The sequence below is a fragment of the Mus pahari genome, chromosome X (genome assembly GCF_900095145.1).
Source record: "Mus pahari chromosome X, PAHARI_EIJ_v1.1, whole genome shotgun sequence".
Taxonomy (NCBI): domain Eukaryota; kingdom Metazoa; phylum Chordata; class Mammalia; order Rodentia; family Muridae; genus Mus; species Mus pahari.
In genome coordinates, this window is record NC_034613.1 from 11583493 (window position 1) to 11602518 (window position 19026).

The window sequence follows — 19026 nt, forward strand, 5'->3', positions numbered from 1 at the left end:
AGAGAGAGAGAGAGAGAGAGAGAGAGAGAGAGAGAGAGAGAGAGAGAGAGAGAGAAATTATTTTATAACTTCCCCATCATCCAGGGGCAGAAAAGCCAAGAGGAGTTACTGGTGTGTGGATGACAAATAGAATGTGGGAAAGTAAGAAATTCCATGTTGACTGATTTATTAGCTTACCTCTGATCTACATGTACTTCCTAGAACCGTGTGCTTCCTAGGAATGCAGATCTCACAATTCACACTGAAATAGTTAGTCTCTTCAATGTCTTTGTGGCTAAAAGATGCAGGTCAGCTTGTTTCATTGAAGAAAATTTGAATGATTATTAAAAAAAGAATCAGTGGGCAGTGAAGTCCAGGTTGAATATACTACTGAATTCCAAGGTAAACCCTGTCTTCAAGAAGAATATTCCTGACTGCAGTGTGGTGACAAGTACCATTGGCTCTGGAGTGTTAGTGGTATTACTTCTTCCTCTCCCCACTTGGACAAAAGCATTCCTCCTTACTTTTCGCAGCTTTAATTGAAGATTGAAAACAAACAAATAAGCAACAACAACAAAAACAACAGGAAATCAAGCACCCAAACAAGACACCCTCAAAATTAACTGAGGTCAGAAACAGAGTTCAAGTTCATTTTGAACTATTTTCTAAGATATCTTTGGGGAGGCTTCTGTTAACATTTACTTCTCTGTATAGAAATGACTTGAAAGTTTAAGTGGTATGAAATCATATTTATAATTTAGTCATAAAAGAAGGAAGTCATTTGGTCTATCCATCTAGCCATTTTTGCTGCATAGTTTTCACTCACATGTCGTTTCTTCTCCGTTTAAGCAAGGAATCTGGTTAACAGAAAATGTTTAAATATTGTGTGTCTGTCTGTGAGAGGTATAGTGGCCCCCAAATGACAAGTATCAAACAAAAGACCTTTACTGAGGGAAAAGGGACAAAGTAAGTTTATAGCTTACAGCTACTCATCTCTCCCACCCCATTGTATAGACTATCAGTCTATCCCTTTCTTTCTGTCTTTCTTCTGTCTGCAGGAAGAGCTTGAATGAGAGAAAATAAGGATGAATGAATGAACAGAAAAAAATGATGGAATGAAGGGAAGCCTTATTAACACGTCCTCCTAGAGGTAGGATCAGTTCAAGAACAATGAAACATTTTAGAGATTTCCAAGTCCTTTAAATCCGTGGCCTTGGGTGGGCTGCCTTCACCTGTCTCCTGTACAACCTTCAAGCTGCATTTCCATAAAATGAAACTAAACTCCTGGAACAAACAGGAAGCTTGGTTTTTCCTGGGCACTGGTGGTTGCTTCTAAGCTGTTCCTATAGAAAGCCTTCAGAACTAGATGGAGGCAAAGGAAACATATATTCATAAATACAGATCCCTACTCCATGTACCTTTCTACCAAAAGTTCACCCAACGATTGAAGTGCTCATATACTTCTTCCCTCCACCCCCACCTTCAAGTGAAAACTTGACAGAAAAAAATAGGGGAAGTTAGATGAGTAAATTCATTACTGCTTTAGATCAACTGAAAACAAGGAATTCCCCCTCCTGGATTTCAGTGGCCTAATTCAAACTCATAAAATACCAGTGACTAAGACAGTTCCCACTGATTTGTGAAATAAGAAGCAGAAAAAGTCAAATGTGTATTTCAGTATTGACAGTCCCAGGTCTGAAAGATGTTACACTTTCTACAACAGAATTGAGATGATCCCTACTGAAACTTTTGGATTCAGCCAACTTTTACTCTGCCTTTGGACCCAAATTACTTCCTATCTGCTCTGCCAACAGCCTATTTGGATTCAGATTTTGTTTCTACAACAGACAAGTGGCCCAAAGTAAGTTCCTCTGTTTCTCTGTGCTTTAGGACTCTCATCTATGAAATAGACACAACACAATAGTACCAACAGCTTGATATGAGGATCCCACAGATCAATGTCATTTGACTACCTACAATAGTAGCTACCCAAAACACACTAAATGTACAATGAATGGTAACCAATTTTTTTTTTTTGCTATTTTAGTTAATCTGCCATGCCAACAGTCATATACATTTTACCACAAACACATAGGTCTGGAACTAAGCTGAAAGTGTTTGGGGAATATAAGTGAGTAGAGAACCATTAATCCAGGTTCCCTAATGTGCTTTTTATGCAGGTTCAAGTATAAGGTAACATAACTCACTATCTAAACTCTGTGATTTAGAGAAACTAACAGACTTGCTCGACTACCAAGGGGCAAAGTAACTGAAAACACAAGCATACTTGTTCCATAAGCTTGGCCCTCTTACAAAATAAATAGTTCAGATTTGGAGATGATTTTGTATGCAGGTATTCAGAACTATGAATGAAAGCAGCAAAGAATGGCTTGGGCTGTATAAATTCAACCCACTTTTCTTAGTTAAGAACTCTAGTGTTTTGTGTGTAAATGTCTGTGTGTGTGTGTGTGTGTGTGTGTGTGTGTGTGTGTGTGTGTGTGTGTGTGTGTGTGTGTGTGTGTGTGTGTGTGTGTGTGTGTGTGTGTGTGTGTGTGTTGTGGGGTTACCAATGGGTTATCTTTTTAAAAAATATTTTATCCTTTTAAAAAATGTTGAAAGCAGAAAAAGCTCAATAACATTAAAAGCAAGGTCAAAGTCTCCCAAAGAACACACAGTTACTTCAGGAAATCATTTTTTTTTTCATGGCAATAAGTGGATACGCTTTAAAACGAAACCTTAGCCTGGCCTTCATTACAGATGATTCCACCCTGTACCTCAGAAGAGCTACATTACTTTTTACATATAAAGTTATCACTATACTTAGATTAATATTTTAAAGTGATTTTAAACAAAATAGGTGCTACTTAGAATAGCTATTTCCAATAGGCAAGAAAAGCAAATGTTTTGACTGTTACGCTGACTTACAAAGACATCAAATTCAACTTTTGTGTGCATAAAATGTGTTCCTTCAGAAAAACTAAAGGAAATGAGCAGAGTATTTACGTAATATAGTTTACAGTTAATAGCACGCATACTATGCTTTATATGTTAAATTAGCCTAAATACTTTAGAATGTATAAATGTAAATGGGGAGTAAGAGAAGAAGTTACAGCTTGGAACCCTAAGAAGTTGAGCTAGCAGATGCTAAGATTAAATTACTGACATTTTAAATATATAGTCTGTATAGCAATTGTTTTATATTGATTTTTTTTTCAAAAAAAATCAGGGTAGTTAACTAGATAAGTGTAAGATATTTTAGATGAAATATATGTTCTAATTCAGCTGCTCATCTTTGAAAGTAGTTAATAAAATGGAATTACTTTGCATACCCTCCTTAACTCTTATTCTTCCTGATATCAAGAAAATAAATGGAAAATCATTTAAATTATATATACAGTAACTACATTCAAAACTGGTTAGGTTTTTTTCTTCTGAATAAAAACACCTATCCTCCAAATTTCGACCATGAAATCTAAACTGTTTAGGAGAAATAAGTTTTCAAAACTATTACTATAAAAAATAGTATGTAACAGTAAAAAAATAGTCACCAACATTTTTTCTTGTCAATAGCATTTTGAAATGGACATAAGGAAATTAAGTTGAAGACAGAGATCAAAATATAGATCCAGAAATCTTTAAGTGTGTTCAAAGCCAACAATAACAGAAGTGGTTGACTAAAATGGCAAGCAAGGACATAAACTGCACAACATGCCAACAGGAAGTAACTGCTGAATCACTAAGTAGGAAAGGAGGAGCAGGGACATAAATTGGGAAGTTTAGAAAGAACTTATTTTTAATGACTAGAAACATAGGGACAAGAGAGCCACCTTATACATCTTTCCTTTTCTTTTTTTGAGAAGCATGGTTAGAAGTCTCCTTTTCTAGATTCAATCATGCAGTTCAATTTCCTGGGCTGCCTGGTTTCCCAAAGGCACTTACTGTGCCCAGCATGACTCTTGTGTCAAAGTGTCACTCCCTCTAAGGTGTGCCTTTCTCCCTTAACAGCCTAGATCTGTCTGGGTATAAAGTTCCAGAAAATAAATATGAAAGGACTTTTTGTAATTGTATACAAAAATTCCTTTGGAGTTGAAAACACAATGTTCTTACTTTTGTCTTAATTTTTCTCAATTAATAAAGCCAGGTTGACTCATCAAGAAGGAGCTTGGATCCCTGAACCTCCCATAGTCCATTCCACAACAAACCTGTGAACAAACATTTCACAGAGAGGAGGAGTGGACCATGTTAATGACCAGAGTGGTGATATCACTATCACCTTCGCATGACACTAGGCGTAGGGTAAGCAGGAATGCAGAAAGCAGGTGGCACACCCCTTTGACTCAGCCTAGTTTCTGTGCTTGCAAATTCTGGCTCCATTATTTCCTTCCTATGTCATTTTGGGCAATTGGTTTCACTTCTCTGTGCACTGCTTTCTCTACAGTAAAAAGAAGTAACAATCATACTGGTTTTACAGTTAATACATGTAAAGCATTATATATTAAGACCTATCTCCTGGGTAACTATCAGGAACTGGTTGGCACTGAATAGATGCCAGGGTTATATTTAGAAAAATATCTAACACATACCATGAGTTCAATAAAGGTTAATTCAAGAGTCAAAAAAGGCTTATCTGGCACTCCAACACTCACGTTATTATAAATGTTTATAAGGAGGGTGATCATTTAATATATATATATATCTCCAGGGGAAGTTTGGTACTCTATTCCAGAAAGAAGTACATGAATATTTCTCTGATATTTCTGTTCAGACTTAGTGAGTAAGACTACAAGTGGACTCACATAAGGTCAAGTCAGAACTTTCCATCACTTTGTGGCATGAACATTTTTTTTAACTTGTCAGAATCATTTGGACTTTAGAAGAATTGCCAGGTTTCTAATTATGAAGTAAGGAATAACTTCAACTGAAATCTTTTTTTTTCACTAATTCTCAAGGTACAAGTGACAAAATAAATTGCTAAAACCATTGTGAAATAGAAAATACCTTCAGGCATGGAAAATGCAAGAGTGCATAATTAATCTATGGTATATATTAGTCTAAACATTTTCTTGCTCTGATATGGTGTTTCCTAGATTCTCAGCCTGCCAATTCATTCCATAAACACCTCTTAGTCTCTTTTTAAAGAATGTTAAAAGTAATTTTTGAACGTAAGATAAAATGCTTAGGGCTTATGACTGCTTAATAATACAATCCCATTTATTCCATAGCAAAAAGAAGACAAAACTAGGAAATGGCAAATGAACAGTTGGTTGGAAAGCCTGTGTCTCATAAGAACACTGAAGCCTCTGTAGTTGTTCTCAGGGGAGCAGGGATAGAAATAAATGCTATAGCAAACTGGTAAGCCATTCTGCTGCTACCAAAGGAATTTTCTCCACATTGCATTTGAAGGAAACATTTGCAGCTCTTCAAGAGTCTACAATAATTGGTTCAAGATGTTCTTCTCACGGCTGGTCAGCCCTGGATAAATGGTGTGCAGAACCTTGTGGAAGCTGACTTGTACTCGTTACTCCATATGTTGGTACTTATCTCTCCCAATTTTTCACATACTGATTTTGTATTAAAGTACAGCTTCCTTTAAGGCCTATGCTTCCCACTTCCACAGTGATCCTGTATGCAAAGCAAGTCAAGAAGGCCCGAAAAAATGGAAATCATTATAATGCTTCATGGTTTTCCCCTTCTTGTTATCCTTCTACTCAATGAGACTGTAGCAAGAGATCTGAATGCCATTTATGAACTGAAACCTTAAAGCTACATTTCAATACCTAACTACTCGGTTGCCAGAGAACTACATTCCGAAGCTTATCTGGGTTCTAACAAATAGCTGTTGTTGATTTAAGACCCACCTTCAAAGTAAGCTTACACACACACACACACACACACACACACACACACACACACACACTAAATTTTGAAGGTGTACAGTACACTTATCAAGTACTATTGGGTAGTACTATTGGGTAGAAATAGCTTCCTTTCACTTTGTTGTTTTGAAAATCCACAAAGACCAAACATGTCAAAATACTAATGCCTTCAGTAAATCTGGGAGAGAATGCGGAGCAATACTTTTAGATGTACACTTAAAAATAAGAAACTCAGAACAAAGAATGACAAACTAAATTTTAAAGATGAAGTTTTTGGATTATTCTTCTGGGACACATGTTTTAGCATTTAGTATTTCAATTTATATTATATCCCATTTTTAATCACTCAAGGCAGTGACTTCTAAATGTTTGAAGAACATCTGAAGTTTTTATATAGTCTTTTTCCTATCCTCCATGTATTTAGCCCAATATTAAATTACCGTGTTTTTTATACAAGCATTTAAATGAAATACAGAGGTGAAAATAATTATTAGTCACTGAACATACACTAACAGTAGGATAAAAAATAGCTAGAAATACTATCATGCTTTCTCATGATTTTTTCTGTCTCCTTCTCAAACCTATAAATTAATGTGTGTCAGGAGGGCATACCTTAATTAAGTCAAATGACATGTGACATTTGCACAAATTTGCAGCCAGATTTGCACTTCACAGCCGTGTCTTTTCATTGAAACTGAAGTCTTGGGAGCTATTAGCCTAAGAAAAATGATCTTCGAACCCTTTAAGTGTGTGTATAAGGGGGCACAGTTTACAGATTCCAACATATTCATCTCTCTCTTCCCATCTGCAGCCCACTCAACTAACAGAAACCCGCAGCTTTGGTATCCTGTTATGGCGTTCTTTTTTTAAGCTGGAAATTTTATGATTCCAAAAGGAACAGAGTGGGAGCAAGAAGTCAAGAATGTACATTTAACTTTTAATTTAGTTGGGGCTACTTAAAGCAAAATAAATAATATTACAACCTTTATAATTCAAAGCCCAATTCTGTTCATGTCATAATTGCATGTTTATACTCATAAATGGAGATTGCCAGGAATACCTATATAATTACTGACACTTAAAATATTTCCATCTAACTCTTTGTAAGTATATATCACATGATTAGTTATACTGACCAAAAGGAAACAGACAAAAATCAAGCAGCCACCTACTATCCTAATATGCTCGTTGGGTACAACCTTTAGGCAATCTTATTTCAGGGAAGTCAAACATTCACACTAATATAAAACTGCTATCTCAGTGTCTTTTGGAACACATAGGCACAGCTTTACTGTCTTTTTCTGGAATAGGAGCAGCTCAGATTCAAAATGAGAAAACTGAATTTCAGGCTTCAGAGAAAGAAAGACAGGCAGACACATGGGTATCACACCATTAGGAGTTAGTTGTTCATTACCATCTTAAAAATGTTATGTACTGTATGGAAATCAGCACCCTTTTGCTCTATCAAAACAAGGACAGAACTGTAATCAAACAGAACAATCTTAAAATCATGTCATGAATGCAAAACAAATTCTATGACCACCATGATCTGCCGTTCACAATCAGATTTTGGGGGTACACTGCTTCAACTTTCATTTTGTAAAGGTCTAGATAAAATCCGACACAATGGGGGAGCAAAGGAACCGACTAATTGTGAAAGTATTTCTTCACATTTCAACTTGCTTGTCAGACTGAATGCAAATCTCTATCCATGGAAAGTTAATGCAGCAATTCAAGCAAACAGCCCATTTTGATTTCATGCTTTGCCCCACTGAAAAGGAAACCATGTTCAAAAAGTAAGATCTAGTTCTATTACATATGTTTGGCTGAACTAGTAACATACTGCTCATTTTGTTAAGTACCTGGTAACTTCTCAGCTTTAAAGCTATACCATGGGGCTGCCTGCTTTTAAAAATCCCCACCTTTATTTATATGTTCTCTGTTCTACACACTTGTTAGGGGTCTGTGAACAATTTTGCAATTCTCCCACACACCATATGATATCTATTAGGGACAATGCCACTTTTCACTTACCGATTCTGGATAGCGCAGTGTTTCCTGGTGACAGAAAGCTGAAGCTTCCATTTGCTGAAACTCCCTCTTCTCAGCTTGGTAAATTTGATTATAAAACAGCTTTGTTCTGATCGTACAAGGCACTTTTTTCCCACAAAAGTTTGCTAACGAGTTATCTGCATTTCATTCCTGTGACAAAATGAATCAGACAAAAGGGAAAAGGGGGACAGGGAATAAGTCCACACAAGTTCTTGGCACACATTTTCAACTACATTTTTCTCAGTTTAATCAGTAAGCTGCATTAAAGTAACAGTTACCAGTTCAGGAAGCCAGAGTTTGATCAAATCAGCTACAAGCAATCTTGCACTGATGTGTAGACCCCCACGACTGCAGCCACTTGGTCATCTATCACGCAGAGTAATCATTGGACAGTCCCCACCCCCATCCTGCTCCTGATGAGCAGTAGCCAGCGGGAGAGTGGAAAGTGGACAGTCGCCTAACACGGGACTTCTTATAGGGACCTGACAATTAGCTGCTGACCAATCACAACCAACACATAGTACCTAAGTCACATGACAGGGCAGTCCCTATGCCTGTAGAATTTCTGAATTACTGGGGTTATACAAAGGACACTCATTCAGGAAAAGGGGGGTGGTGGTCATAAGCCGAAACAGAAAATACCCGGCTGTGACAACTCGAGCTTTAAAACAAGTAACACCCTAGCCTCACCCAGACAAAGAAGGAGCTGAAACGCAGCCAAGATGGGAATCAGAAGAATGTCTGGCATGTATTAAAAAATAATCCCAAAGCAGAGGCTGAGTTTAAAAACTCAGTTCAACTATAAATGAACTGCTCATCCCGCTTCTGACAGTCTCCCCGACAATTGCACATTCTAAGCTTCGTTCTACACAGCTCCACAGAGGCTTGCAGATGGGAGAGGTGCGTAAGCTTCTCTTCCCTTCCGGCAAAGGGCCCCAAGAGAGAATTCCTAAGTCAAACAAATTTCTCTTAAAGACAATTATAAAAATTAAGCAAATTTAACCATCCTTGGGACAAATCTTTATGCTAACTACAAATCATGTCCCCTTCCATTTTCATTTGTTCATATCAAGAACACTTTTGCTAAGTAAACAAGCCCACTTCATGAAGTAGCTGCCAATTTATTTTAACACCCCCAACTTTTCTTTTTTGGTCGTGAGCCTAGCCTTTAACAGCTGAGCCATCTCTCCAGCCCCCAATTTTTCTTAAATAACACTTATGCCTCAGAAAAACACACAAACACCCTTATCGTTTCTTCATTCTCTGAAAATGGTACTTACAAATGCTCCTTGTTTGGATCTGTCCATTTATTCTCCCCCTTTACCGACATCTAAAGTCAAAACACAGGCTCAACCTCTTCTTTCCAAACCAGACACCCAATTTTTCTCAGGCAAAGCTGCAATAACTCTTTCTCCAAGGCAAGCCCAGAGCACTGTGCTTCTTGCCATTCCCAATTTATGGAAGGAAGCATATGTCAAACAAACCAGGTGATGACTCACACTACCTCCCCTGGCCATATTTTCCCCAGAATGGGAGGGTAGTGTAAGTACAGCCCACTTGGATGTGACTCACTTTTATTAGACTGGTGGTTGTAGTTGATTTGACAAGCTCCTTTGTGTGTGTGAGTGTGTGTGTGTGTGTGTGTGTGTGTGTGTGTGTGTGTGTTTTGTTTTTTGTTTCTTTTCTAGCTCATGCATTTAAGGATCAGAATGCATGTTCTAATGGGTTTCAAAGCATTCAGTCATGTAAACAAGAACGCTCCAAGATTATATTTTAAGCCTCAGCTAAGCTCTAAGTTTCTGTAATATGAAACATTACATATTCTAATATGCAATGTTTCAGAACCATATACTGTAAATTTAAAATTAAGGCCACTGAACAATCAAGTTCACACGACAGTGGCGAAAAGGTTATCTACATGCAGGTCTGCCTCATGTCTTTGCTATGGGAGGAATCCAGTTTTAAATCTATTGTTGGGGCCCATATGGCAGGTTCTTCAGGAAGTGGTCAGGGACCTGAGAGCCCAGCCCTGTAACAGGCTTTCACTTTTGCGCGTACTGCAATTTGCACTCTAACCTGAGTCACTCACATAGAATCACAAATTCAACAATGGCCTCACCACAACCCAACATCTGAATAGTCTTTTGATGTCAATTGTTTAATAGCTGAAGACAAAAGCCTTAAAAATCAACAAATAGTCTCTGGGGAAATCGCAGTCAAATAAACTGCTTACAAGTCCCCTATTCAGTATGATGTTTAACTACCATGATGAGAGTGGCATTACATGCATGGAATCAATTATTCTCAGGTATTTTAGAGATAGAAAGAAATGGAATAATAAGTGCAACCCCCCTCAAAACACACACACACACACACACACACACACAATCTGAATGGCTCAGACATACAGTCATACTACAGTTATCTCTTTTTGGCATACTTCCTTTAACCTTGAGCAAAGTCAGCAACTGCTTTGACGAGGGCTTTTACTATTGATTAAACCTTGATGAATAACTAGCTATGTTACAATGTAGGCTATACCTTCTATTTTTATGACACAAAGCAAATAGCTAATTCTCCAACTCACAGATGAAGACACAGAAAAGATACACACACGGAAATATTATTTTAAAAGCTAATTTAGAATTTGATCATTCACTTTATAAATATATAAAAAAAATTCCCCTGTAAGGTTTTTACTAGAATAAACACCACTCTAAATTTTCATAGGTAGTTTTCAGAAATTAAATTTAAAAACTACTTGAAAGTGCATTTCCAAATTATACTTTAAGTTTTTCTATTTTAAGTACATGCACATATTTCTCAACTAGTTATTAAAACCTGTTCATATTTCAACAGGAATATATTAATCTAGCCGCTGACATTTTCCAAGTAGAGCACACAGAGAACATCAAGTCTATAATTACTTAGCTTTTGATGGAAACTAACAGAGTATGAAAGCAGACTTTAATAAAAATCAAAGAACCAAAACTCTGGCATCTGAAGAAACATATAACATCCCTTAAAAGTCTGGAGAATGGCTGGTGTTTCAATCCTGGTTCCTCCATTCCTAGCTTTTCACCTGAACTGAAAAGGGTTGGCACAGTGAGTCACACACAGCAGTTATTCTATCACTTAAAATAACATTTAAAACTACTTTATTAGTGATGATAAACACCTGACCAAGCAATCATTTCTATAGAGCATTTCAGAATCTGTTTGAGCTTTTCCCATCACATTTTCTGGAGTATTCTTAAGGTCAGTACAGAAGAGAGCTATGACCAGATGGAACCAGTCAGAAAAGATATTCAGAAACCCCCATAGCAATCCAAGAATTGTGACAAAAAGCCTGCCTTCCCAAACACACAGAAACATGCAAGGTTGTGTAGGGTTGTAGGAAAATGATAAGAAGTTAGTTCAAGGCCAGTCTAGGTGAAACCCTGTCTCAAAATTAAAACGAAACAAAATCAAGTAAAACAACAAAGATAACAAAACAGAACTCTCATTCTAGTTGGCCCAGATTGGTCAAGACATTAGAAATGTCTGTAGACATAAAAAGATAAATGAGTGAAAATAGTGGAGGAACATTATAGCCCTGTTCAGGGTAGAGCACTGTTCTGGGCACAGTGCAGACCCCCTCCAAATAGCTCCTAATAAAAGAGATAAAGAGTACAGACCCAGAGTAGACCCATGATCCGCTGTTTTGTTTTGTTTTGTTTTGTTTTGTTTTGTTTTGCTCCATAAGGTCACCACATAAAATCCTATGACGTTTACCCTAAGGGAAGCTCAAGCAGTTGGGTAAAGAACCTCAACTAACCTATATGTTAGTTGAAGAACCTATGTTTTCTGTTAGATTATCTTTCATTAAGAAATTCGACTTCCTCTGAATACATGAAGCTCTGGTTCCATCTGAAAGCTATGTGAAGCAGTTCAACCATCCTACAAGCCCTCTGGTAACAAAAGCCTGTTGTTTCCAGTCAACATGTGACATAGTTCATAGATGGTTTTAAAAAAAAACAAAACAAAACAACAACAACAACAAAACAAAAAACAAACAAAAACAAAACATAAAAACAATGATAGCAGGCAAACATCTCTGAGGTACAAGTATACTTTATAAATATGCAGATCCTCAAATACTGTGCTCTGCTGAAGGGCAAAGGGTACACGAGTGATCCAACCTGTGTTAACATAATGGGGGTAAGATAGCAAAATGGAGAGATGATGGTGTTGTGGAAGGCTCCAGGACTCACCCCTTTCAATGGGAACTTGAGTCAGAGGTAGAGATCTGGTTCAACTCTGAACTGAAAGGTTGTTTTATCGAAATAGTACAGAAACCAAAATACAAAACAATCTGACTTTTTCAGTTTTAGAAACCCCAACTATAGATCAAGGTAAACACAAACAGCCCAAGATCCAATACTGGCCCTGAAATGGTATTGCCTAAAGGAACATGGGAGAGTCACTTCCTTTCTGTTTTTTAGTACCTGGAGAATAGACATAAACAAAATACAAGGAAGAAATAAAAAACTCTGCTTCAGTGATGCTTACCACATTACCAAGGCTGAACAGCCACTCCCAATAGATCTCTTCCATTGCAAGGGAGGCAAGAACAGCATCAAGCTTCCATGTCACACTGTTCATTCAAGCAAATAAAGTGACTTTATCAGTTGTATTTGGTAACAATCAAAAATCTAGAGAATGTCAAATATGACTATACATGTCTATAATTCCCATCTTGCCTTTGGAAGCAGAGGCAGGAGGAATACAAGTTCACTCTGAGCCACAGAGTAAGATCATGGCTACAAAACACCAAAATATCAGTTCTTATTTAGCAAAATATTCTACTTTCAGAGCACACTAACTTCATGTATAGTTTACATAAAATTTCCAGTATCAAAATTAGGAACATGCCTCTATGGCTGGGCTACATGAATGCCTTAACAAACATGCACACAAACTACATGCAGATTTATGTTGGACACTGGGAACATGTCTTTATGAGGACTGGACTGTGTTCTAAGCTTTTCATCTCATAGAAGGAGCTGCCTGTCTTCTTGAAGTGATTTCACACAGAAGCTGAATACTTTGCTCAGAAATTTTTTTATTACTTTTCTCCTGCCCCACCCATTTTAAAGAATGAACTGACTCAGTTCTTTGATGACAACAATATCGTGGGTGGAAGTGAATACAAGAGTGGGCAGGGTAGGAGAAGAGGAAGACAAGGAGGAAGAGGAAGAAAAAGAGGAGGAGAAGGGAAAGAGAAAGGAGCCAAAAGCTGACTCATGCCATGTGAGTAATCTTAGGATTTTTTTCTTCTTCCTAAGGCTATAAATCAAATTAAGCTTGTTTTGCTGTGGGTGAAGGAAAGAGAATATAATAATGTCATGAATCAGAACAATTATCAATTACATGACACTAACTAAAAATTAACTACAATCATTACTTTCTCACAAGCTGTCCAAAAGATGTAAGAGTATTTGTTCATCAATATAATCCTTGACAAGTATCCTTCAAGTTTCAACTCAATTATAATCCTCTTCTCTAAAAATAATAAAATTCCTTTTGCACATATATTTCAGTAACAACACTTACTTCATAGCGCACTGTGAAGACAGTCTTTGGCCTTTAAAGGTTAGTGACAAGCACACAATGGTAATACTAGGTAGAGACCAGGACAAAATACAGATCTATTACTCAGAAAATGACTTTAACCTCTCAGAAGCATCCCACTGGAAATGATAACTACATTAGTAGAACAAACACTCAGGAGAAAGTGTCCTCTGTCCTAATAGTTTGTAGCAAGAAGAAAGTTATCACATGAACCTTAGACTCAAACACATGAGTTCTCAGGACACATGGACTCATGTATTTACTAGGAATAATTAGAAAAAGGTAGACCCAAATCAAATACAAATTAAACTATTAGAAATATACACAGGAGTATTATGTAGAAGAGGATCATCCCTTCGCAGTCTCACACCTTTTAGTACATGGACACAATGGCAGGGTGGATTGGTGAATTCAAGGCCAGCCCCATGTGAGACCCTTTGTTAAGTGAAAAGTGGCTAGCTTAAAAGAAAAGCTTTTAACCAACCAAATTAATATCTTCTGCTCATGGACAAATATAAATAAGGAGTTAAAGGGGCCTTTCCCCCTTGACAGTGTTGAGTCTGGAACCCAGGTACTCAGGCATGCTAGTCAAGTGCTCTACCACTTAGCTATGCTTGCTGTTTTTCCTTAACAGTGGAGCTAACAAGACAGTGTTTTATACAAATTCAGTTCCTTACAGAATGATCCACAAAGATCAAAGAGGACAGTGCTTTTATCACATTGTTGGGTTTTCCAAAGTTCATTTCTATTTATAGGATAGAAGTTTTGTACTAGTGCTCTTAATGGAGTCTCTAATAAATTATTTCAAGACAAGTTTGAATATGCCAAGGCTTTTAAGTTTCTTAGGTTCTTTGTTTTCCTCCATTTAGAAATTTTAATTAGTAACAATGAGTTCTTTGTGGATGACAATTTGTACTCCCAAGTTTACCTATCTGCAAATCTGTCTGAATAACTGTAACAAATCTTAGCCAAGATATACTGTCTATCACTGTTGGGTTTATATAAAATGAACCACATCTGTTCTCAGACTCAGCGATGTAGCTAGCTACACCCTCAGTCCTTAAGTTCCCTGCCAAGCTTATATGACTTATTTTTCAGTCAGCATTCTCCAAAACTCATAATCTCAAATTTCCTACATAACAGAAACAATACTCTCAAACTCAAATTTTCCACATCCTGTTCTGTGCTTGCTATAAATGGATAAAAGAAATTTCTATACCTGAGGAGATGGATCAGTTGGAAAATACTTCATTTGCAAACACAAGGGTCTAATGTCAATCATTAGAGTCCATGTAAAACAGGTTACACAAATCTGTAAATCCAGTGCTGGGTAAACCAGAACAACTGGCTCCCTAGGGTGAACTGGACAGCCTGCTCTAGCCTACTTAGTGAGCTGCAGGTTAGTAACAGGCCCTGTATCAAAAAAAAAAAAAAATGGACAAGGCCACACTTGGTTTCCACACATGCATATGCATATACACACACATAAACATGCATATGCAGATCTTCTAAATATTAACTCAAAGGGAAAACAGTGAGAAGAAAAATCAAAACAGATCTCATCAATCCCCAGAGTAAAAGCACCTTAAACAAAAGAGTTATTGAACAGTCTGCTTAGCTACTTTCTGTTCCCTACTACACTAAGCATTCAGAGTGGAAGCTGGGATGGGTATAGGAGCTGCCAAGCATTTGTTGAGTGCTGAAAATCACAGGTTTCAGAGGCACCATAGATTTTAAGTGGAAGTGAATTCCAGACTGTTTATAATTGATCACTAATTATAAGAGATGAAAATGTAGTAATAAATGCCTTGGAGAGCATGAATCTGATCAAGGACAGTGGATGTGCAGAGATAGAATGGTGATCTTTGTTGGCAACTGACAAAGTAAAGGAGTCATTAGAAGCACAAACAAAAAGGGGTGAGTAGGGAGGTCACCATACCAACGCCCCTCACCAAACAAACCACATCTACTCCAGAAATCTGGCTTTGATAGGTAGAAAAAAAAAACGTAATGCCAGAAAACACAAATAAAACAGAGCAAGTCATGAATCAAAATAAAAGAGACAGCTTCATAGACAAAGGATGAAAGCAATTAATGGTCTTATTGAGTAGTGATATCTATACATGGTACATATTCAATGGGTGGCAATTAACAGTTGTCTAATTGGACTTATGCCCCACTCAACAGGAGTGAAATTATTCCCAGTACTAGAAATTTCAGTACTAGCCCTAGAAGCTGACTGAGTTTATTTTGACCTTCTGTCAAACCACTTCCAGTATGATTCCTTACTACATTCTAAATCTTATCTTTATACCCACAAGTAAAGGTAGCTACCACCCCTCATCAAAGAAGCCTTCCTTTATAGAAAATGGAAACCATCACAGAAAACCACAACTGGACACCATACAGAAATCAACAGACAATGGAGAGCTTAGACCCAGTGGACATGAATACATCGTGCCTTCTGCATCTACAGCTCAGGGAACATAGAGGCCAAGAAGATGAAGAGATTCTAAGAGCCAGAATACCAGGAAACTTGCTGTGAGAAGCTTGTCTAGAAATGGCCAGATTATCATTATCAATGGACATGTTAACATGGAAGGGGGATGTTCCATTCCTAAACAAAGAACTACAGGTAACTAATGAATGCTGGGAGTAGAATCAGCCTCACCTAGGGATGAGACCCCTCATTTGTTTTCCAATCCAGAGTAGTCAGACTTGCAGTCATATACACACCATCAACAAAAACTGACTTGGCAGATATTATTTACAAATGGTTGTGCATATACAGAAATATATATGTAACAAGAATAAAAGAAAACGAAGCTATCAGATTAAGAATGAAGGGGCATGGGAGAGTAGCTGGGGGAAAGGGATGTGTTTCTATTTCAATTAAAAATAAGGGATGTGTTTCTATTTCTATGAACAGGAAGGTTTTATCTTATTTGAAGAATTCCATTTTAATAATAAAGTTTAGTTCCCAATCTTGAACCTATCAAGTCCCCACTTTCCATTTTCTTACAATGTACCTCTCTACCCATCTCCTAATTTACCCTAATTCACACTTATTCAGCATATAATCCAGCTCACCATTTTTTTTCTCTTTTCCATGCCTGTTGCATGAACGGGGGTGGGGCACACCACCCTGGTTTTGAAGGGCAAGGTATAGAATCCAGGTCCCTGTATGTCATAGATATGGTAATCTTCACTAACAACTTGACTAAATTTGAAATCAGCACCTAGGAGACTCAGCTCTGAGGATGTTTTCAGAGATGTTCAAATGAAGAGGGAAGGGCCACCACATGAACTGGTGTTCTAATCTTAACAAAAACAAAAGCAAAAGTGAACTGAGTACCTGCCTCTGGATAAAATGTGAACAACGGCCTTCAGCTCCTGCTGTGTCAGCAACATATACAATGACACTGTGCGCCAAAATCAAGTCTTTATTTGTGACAGGGTCTCTCACTCTAGGAATAATTCTCCGATTTAAGCGTGAGTAGCTAAGACTTGTTGTGATAATAATGTCTACTTCTAATCTGACCTCAAAATCAGGAAATTTTCTAGTGTGATGTAGCTACTGGCTATGACCAAACTACCCTTTTCTCTCTATTGCTCCCTAGCAAGCCATCAGAAAGAATGAGATAATCTAGCCACAGCAACTAACAGCTGTGAGAGATGTCACCACAGGTCAAAAACTGTATGCTGGAAACTGCAGAACTCTTTGCCATGTCCTCTTACCTTAAGAGCCTATAGCTTTTTCAAAAGAAGCAAACTTACAGCTGTCTGAAAGGAGTTTTCCTTAAACCAATCACAATAAGTAAAGTTGAATTCCGCCAATGGGTAACTGGTCCCAATAATGAGAGAAAAAGATGTCGAATGGGGAAACCAAGGAACCCTTACAAGCCTTTATCTTTCTCAGAGTAGTGCAACAGCAAGTTTCTTTCATGGAAACTGAAATATGAACATTTTGAACCAAAAATGAAATAATTAAAATTCATAATTTACTTTATAGTTCTACGATTCAATTCCATCTATGCTGAAACACTACTAATTTAATTAAACTCCATTCTTTCATATTACCATTAGGAAAGAAACACACTTTGCCACTTAACCATGACATGGTTCCTTAAGGACAGATGGGGTGATGGCCAAACTTGTTTTTCATTATTTCATTCTGATGAATTGAGAAATATCCTCTTCCTTCACTTCCCTACTTGTAATGGATCAGCAGGTCTATAAGTAACGTGGTAATGGGACATAAAACCACTTTGATTACGTCTACCTTCCAAGGTGTTGTTCTGAAAGGTAGAATCCCAGTCATTTTCCCAACCTCACTAATATTGAATTCTCTCCCTACCACCATCATGCCTTTTTGAATATATAAGGGTACTACTGTTCCAAAGTCAACAAAATTTCCTTTCAAAAGAATTATATTGAGAGCCCATCTCATAGCAGGCACAGTCAATCTATACAGAACTAAGAACACAGAAAACATACACAGTCAAGTGAACACTTACTGCCAACTTGTGGATGCCAGGGTAAGCACTGGCTGTATAATAATCAGTGCTGAGCAGGTAACAACTGAAGTCCCAACAACTGCTATATACATTCCAATTTTAGAAATGGTAAGATCTCAGGGAGTGTCCAAGAGAAATCCCCTTAGACTCTGTGAAATATACATGTTGTGTTTTCCTCTAAAACTGAGTGAATCTACATTCTGATCTACTTCTGACTTCACTGCCCAGTACACTCACTGAGTCATTCAACATATTACCAAATTCCTCCTAAGTCCCAGGCACTATGCTAGGTGTAGGCAATATAGTCTGGAGTTTCCAAACTATAAGGAAAAGAAATAGAATCAAAGAAATACAAAGTACACTCATTAGTGATAAAGTGCTCAGGAAGAATAGGAGAGGAATAGGGAGAGGCCTACTAAATTGTCATGGGAGCAGATTCCATAAATACCTGGGCAGTAAATGAAGAGGTCATGGCAGAGAAGAAAGGACTGGAGGTGGAAATATAACTTCTCAGGGATTAGATCAGTACAAAGTCTAGTGTCACACAGCAGGATGAAGATGGTAGAAAGAAGAGAGAAATGAGTCTGGTTAGGCTGGACAGGCACAGGGAAGCAGGTTACATGGGGCTTCCTGGATCAGTGCTAACAGTTACCAATCCTTAGCTCTAAGAAACAAAACCATAGAAAGTTTTTGATCATGTGAGGTATCCAAGTGTACTGGCTAATTTTGTGTCAACTTGACACAGCTGGAGTTATCACAGAGAACGGAGTTTAGTTGAGGAAATGCCTACATGAGATCCAGCTGTAAGGTATTTTTTCAATTAGTGATCAAGAGGGGAGGGCCCCTTATGGGTGGTGCCATCTCTGGCCTGGTAGTCTTGGGTTCTATAAGAGAGCAGGCTGAGCAAGCCAGGGGAGGCAAGCCAGTAAAGAATATCCCTCCATGGTCTCTGTATAAGCTCCTGCTTTCTGACCTGCATGAGTTCCAGT

The 19026-nt window shown here is 37.7% G+C and overlaps 1 long non-coding RNA gene across 2 annotated transcripts in view; it reads right to left on the reverse strand.

The window, feature by feature from the left end:
- LOC110314157 overlaps positions 1 to 19026 on the reverse strand; it is a 78286-nt gene that overhangs the window by 4104 nt on the left and 55156 nt on the right. Inside the window, exon 4 of one of the 2 annotated variants that reach the window (XR_002380158.2) lies at positions 7890 to 8057. This is a non-coding gene — a long non-coding RNA (uncharacterized LOC110314157). Of the gene's footprint in view, positions 1 to 7752; positions 8058 to 19026 lie in introns of those variants that run through there. The other variant, XR_003843055.1, reaches the window with a different exon arrangement.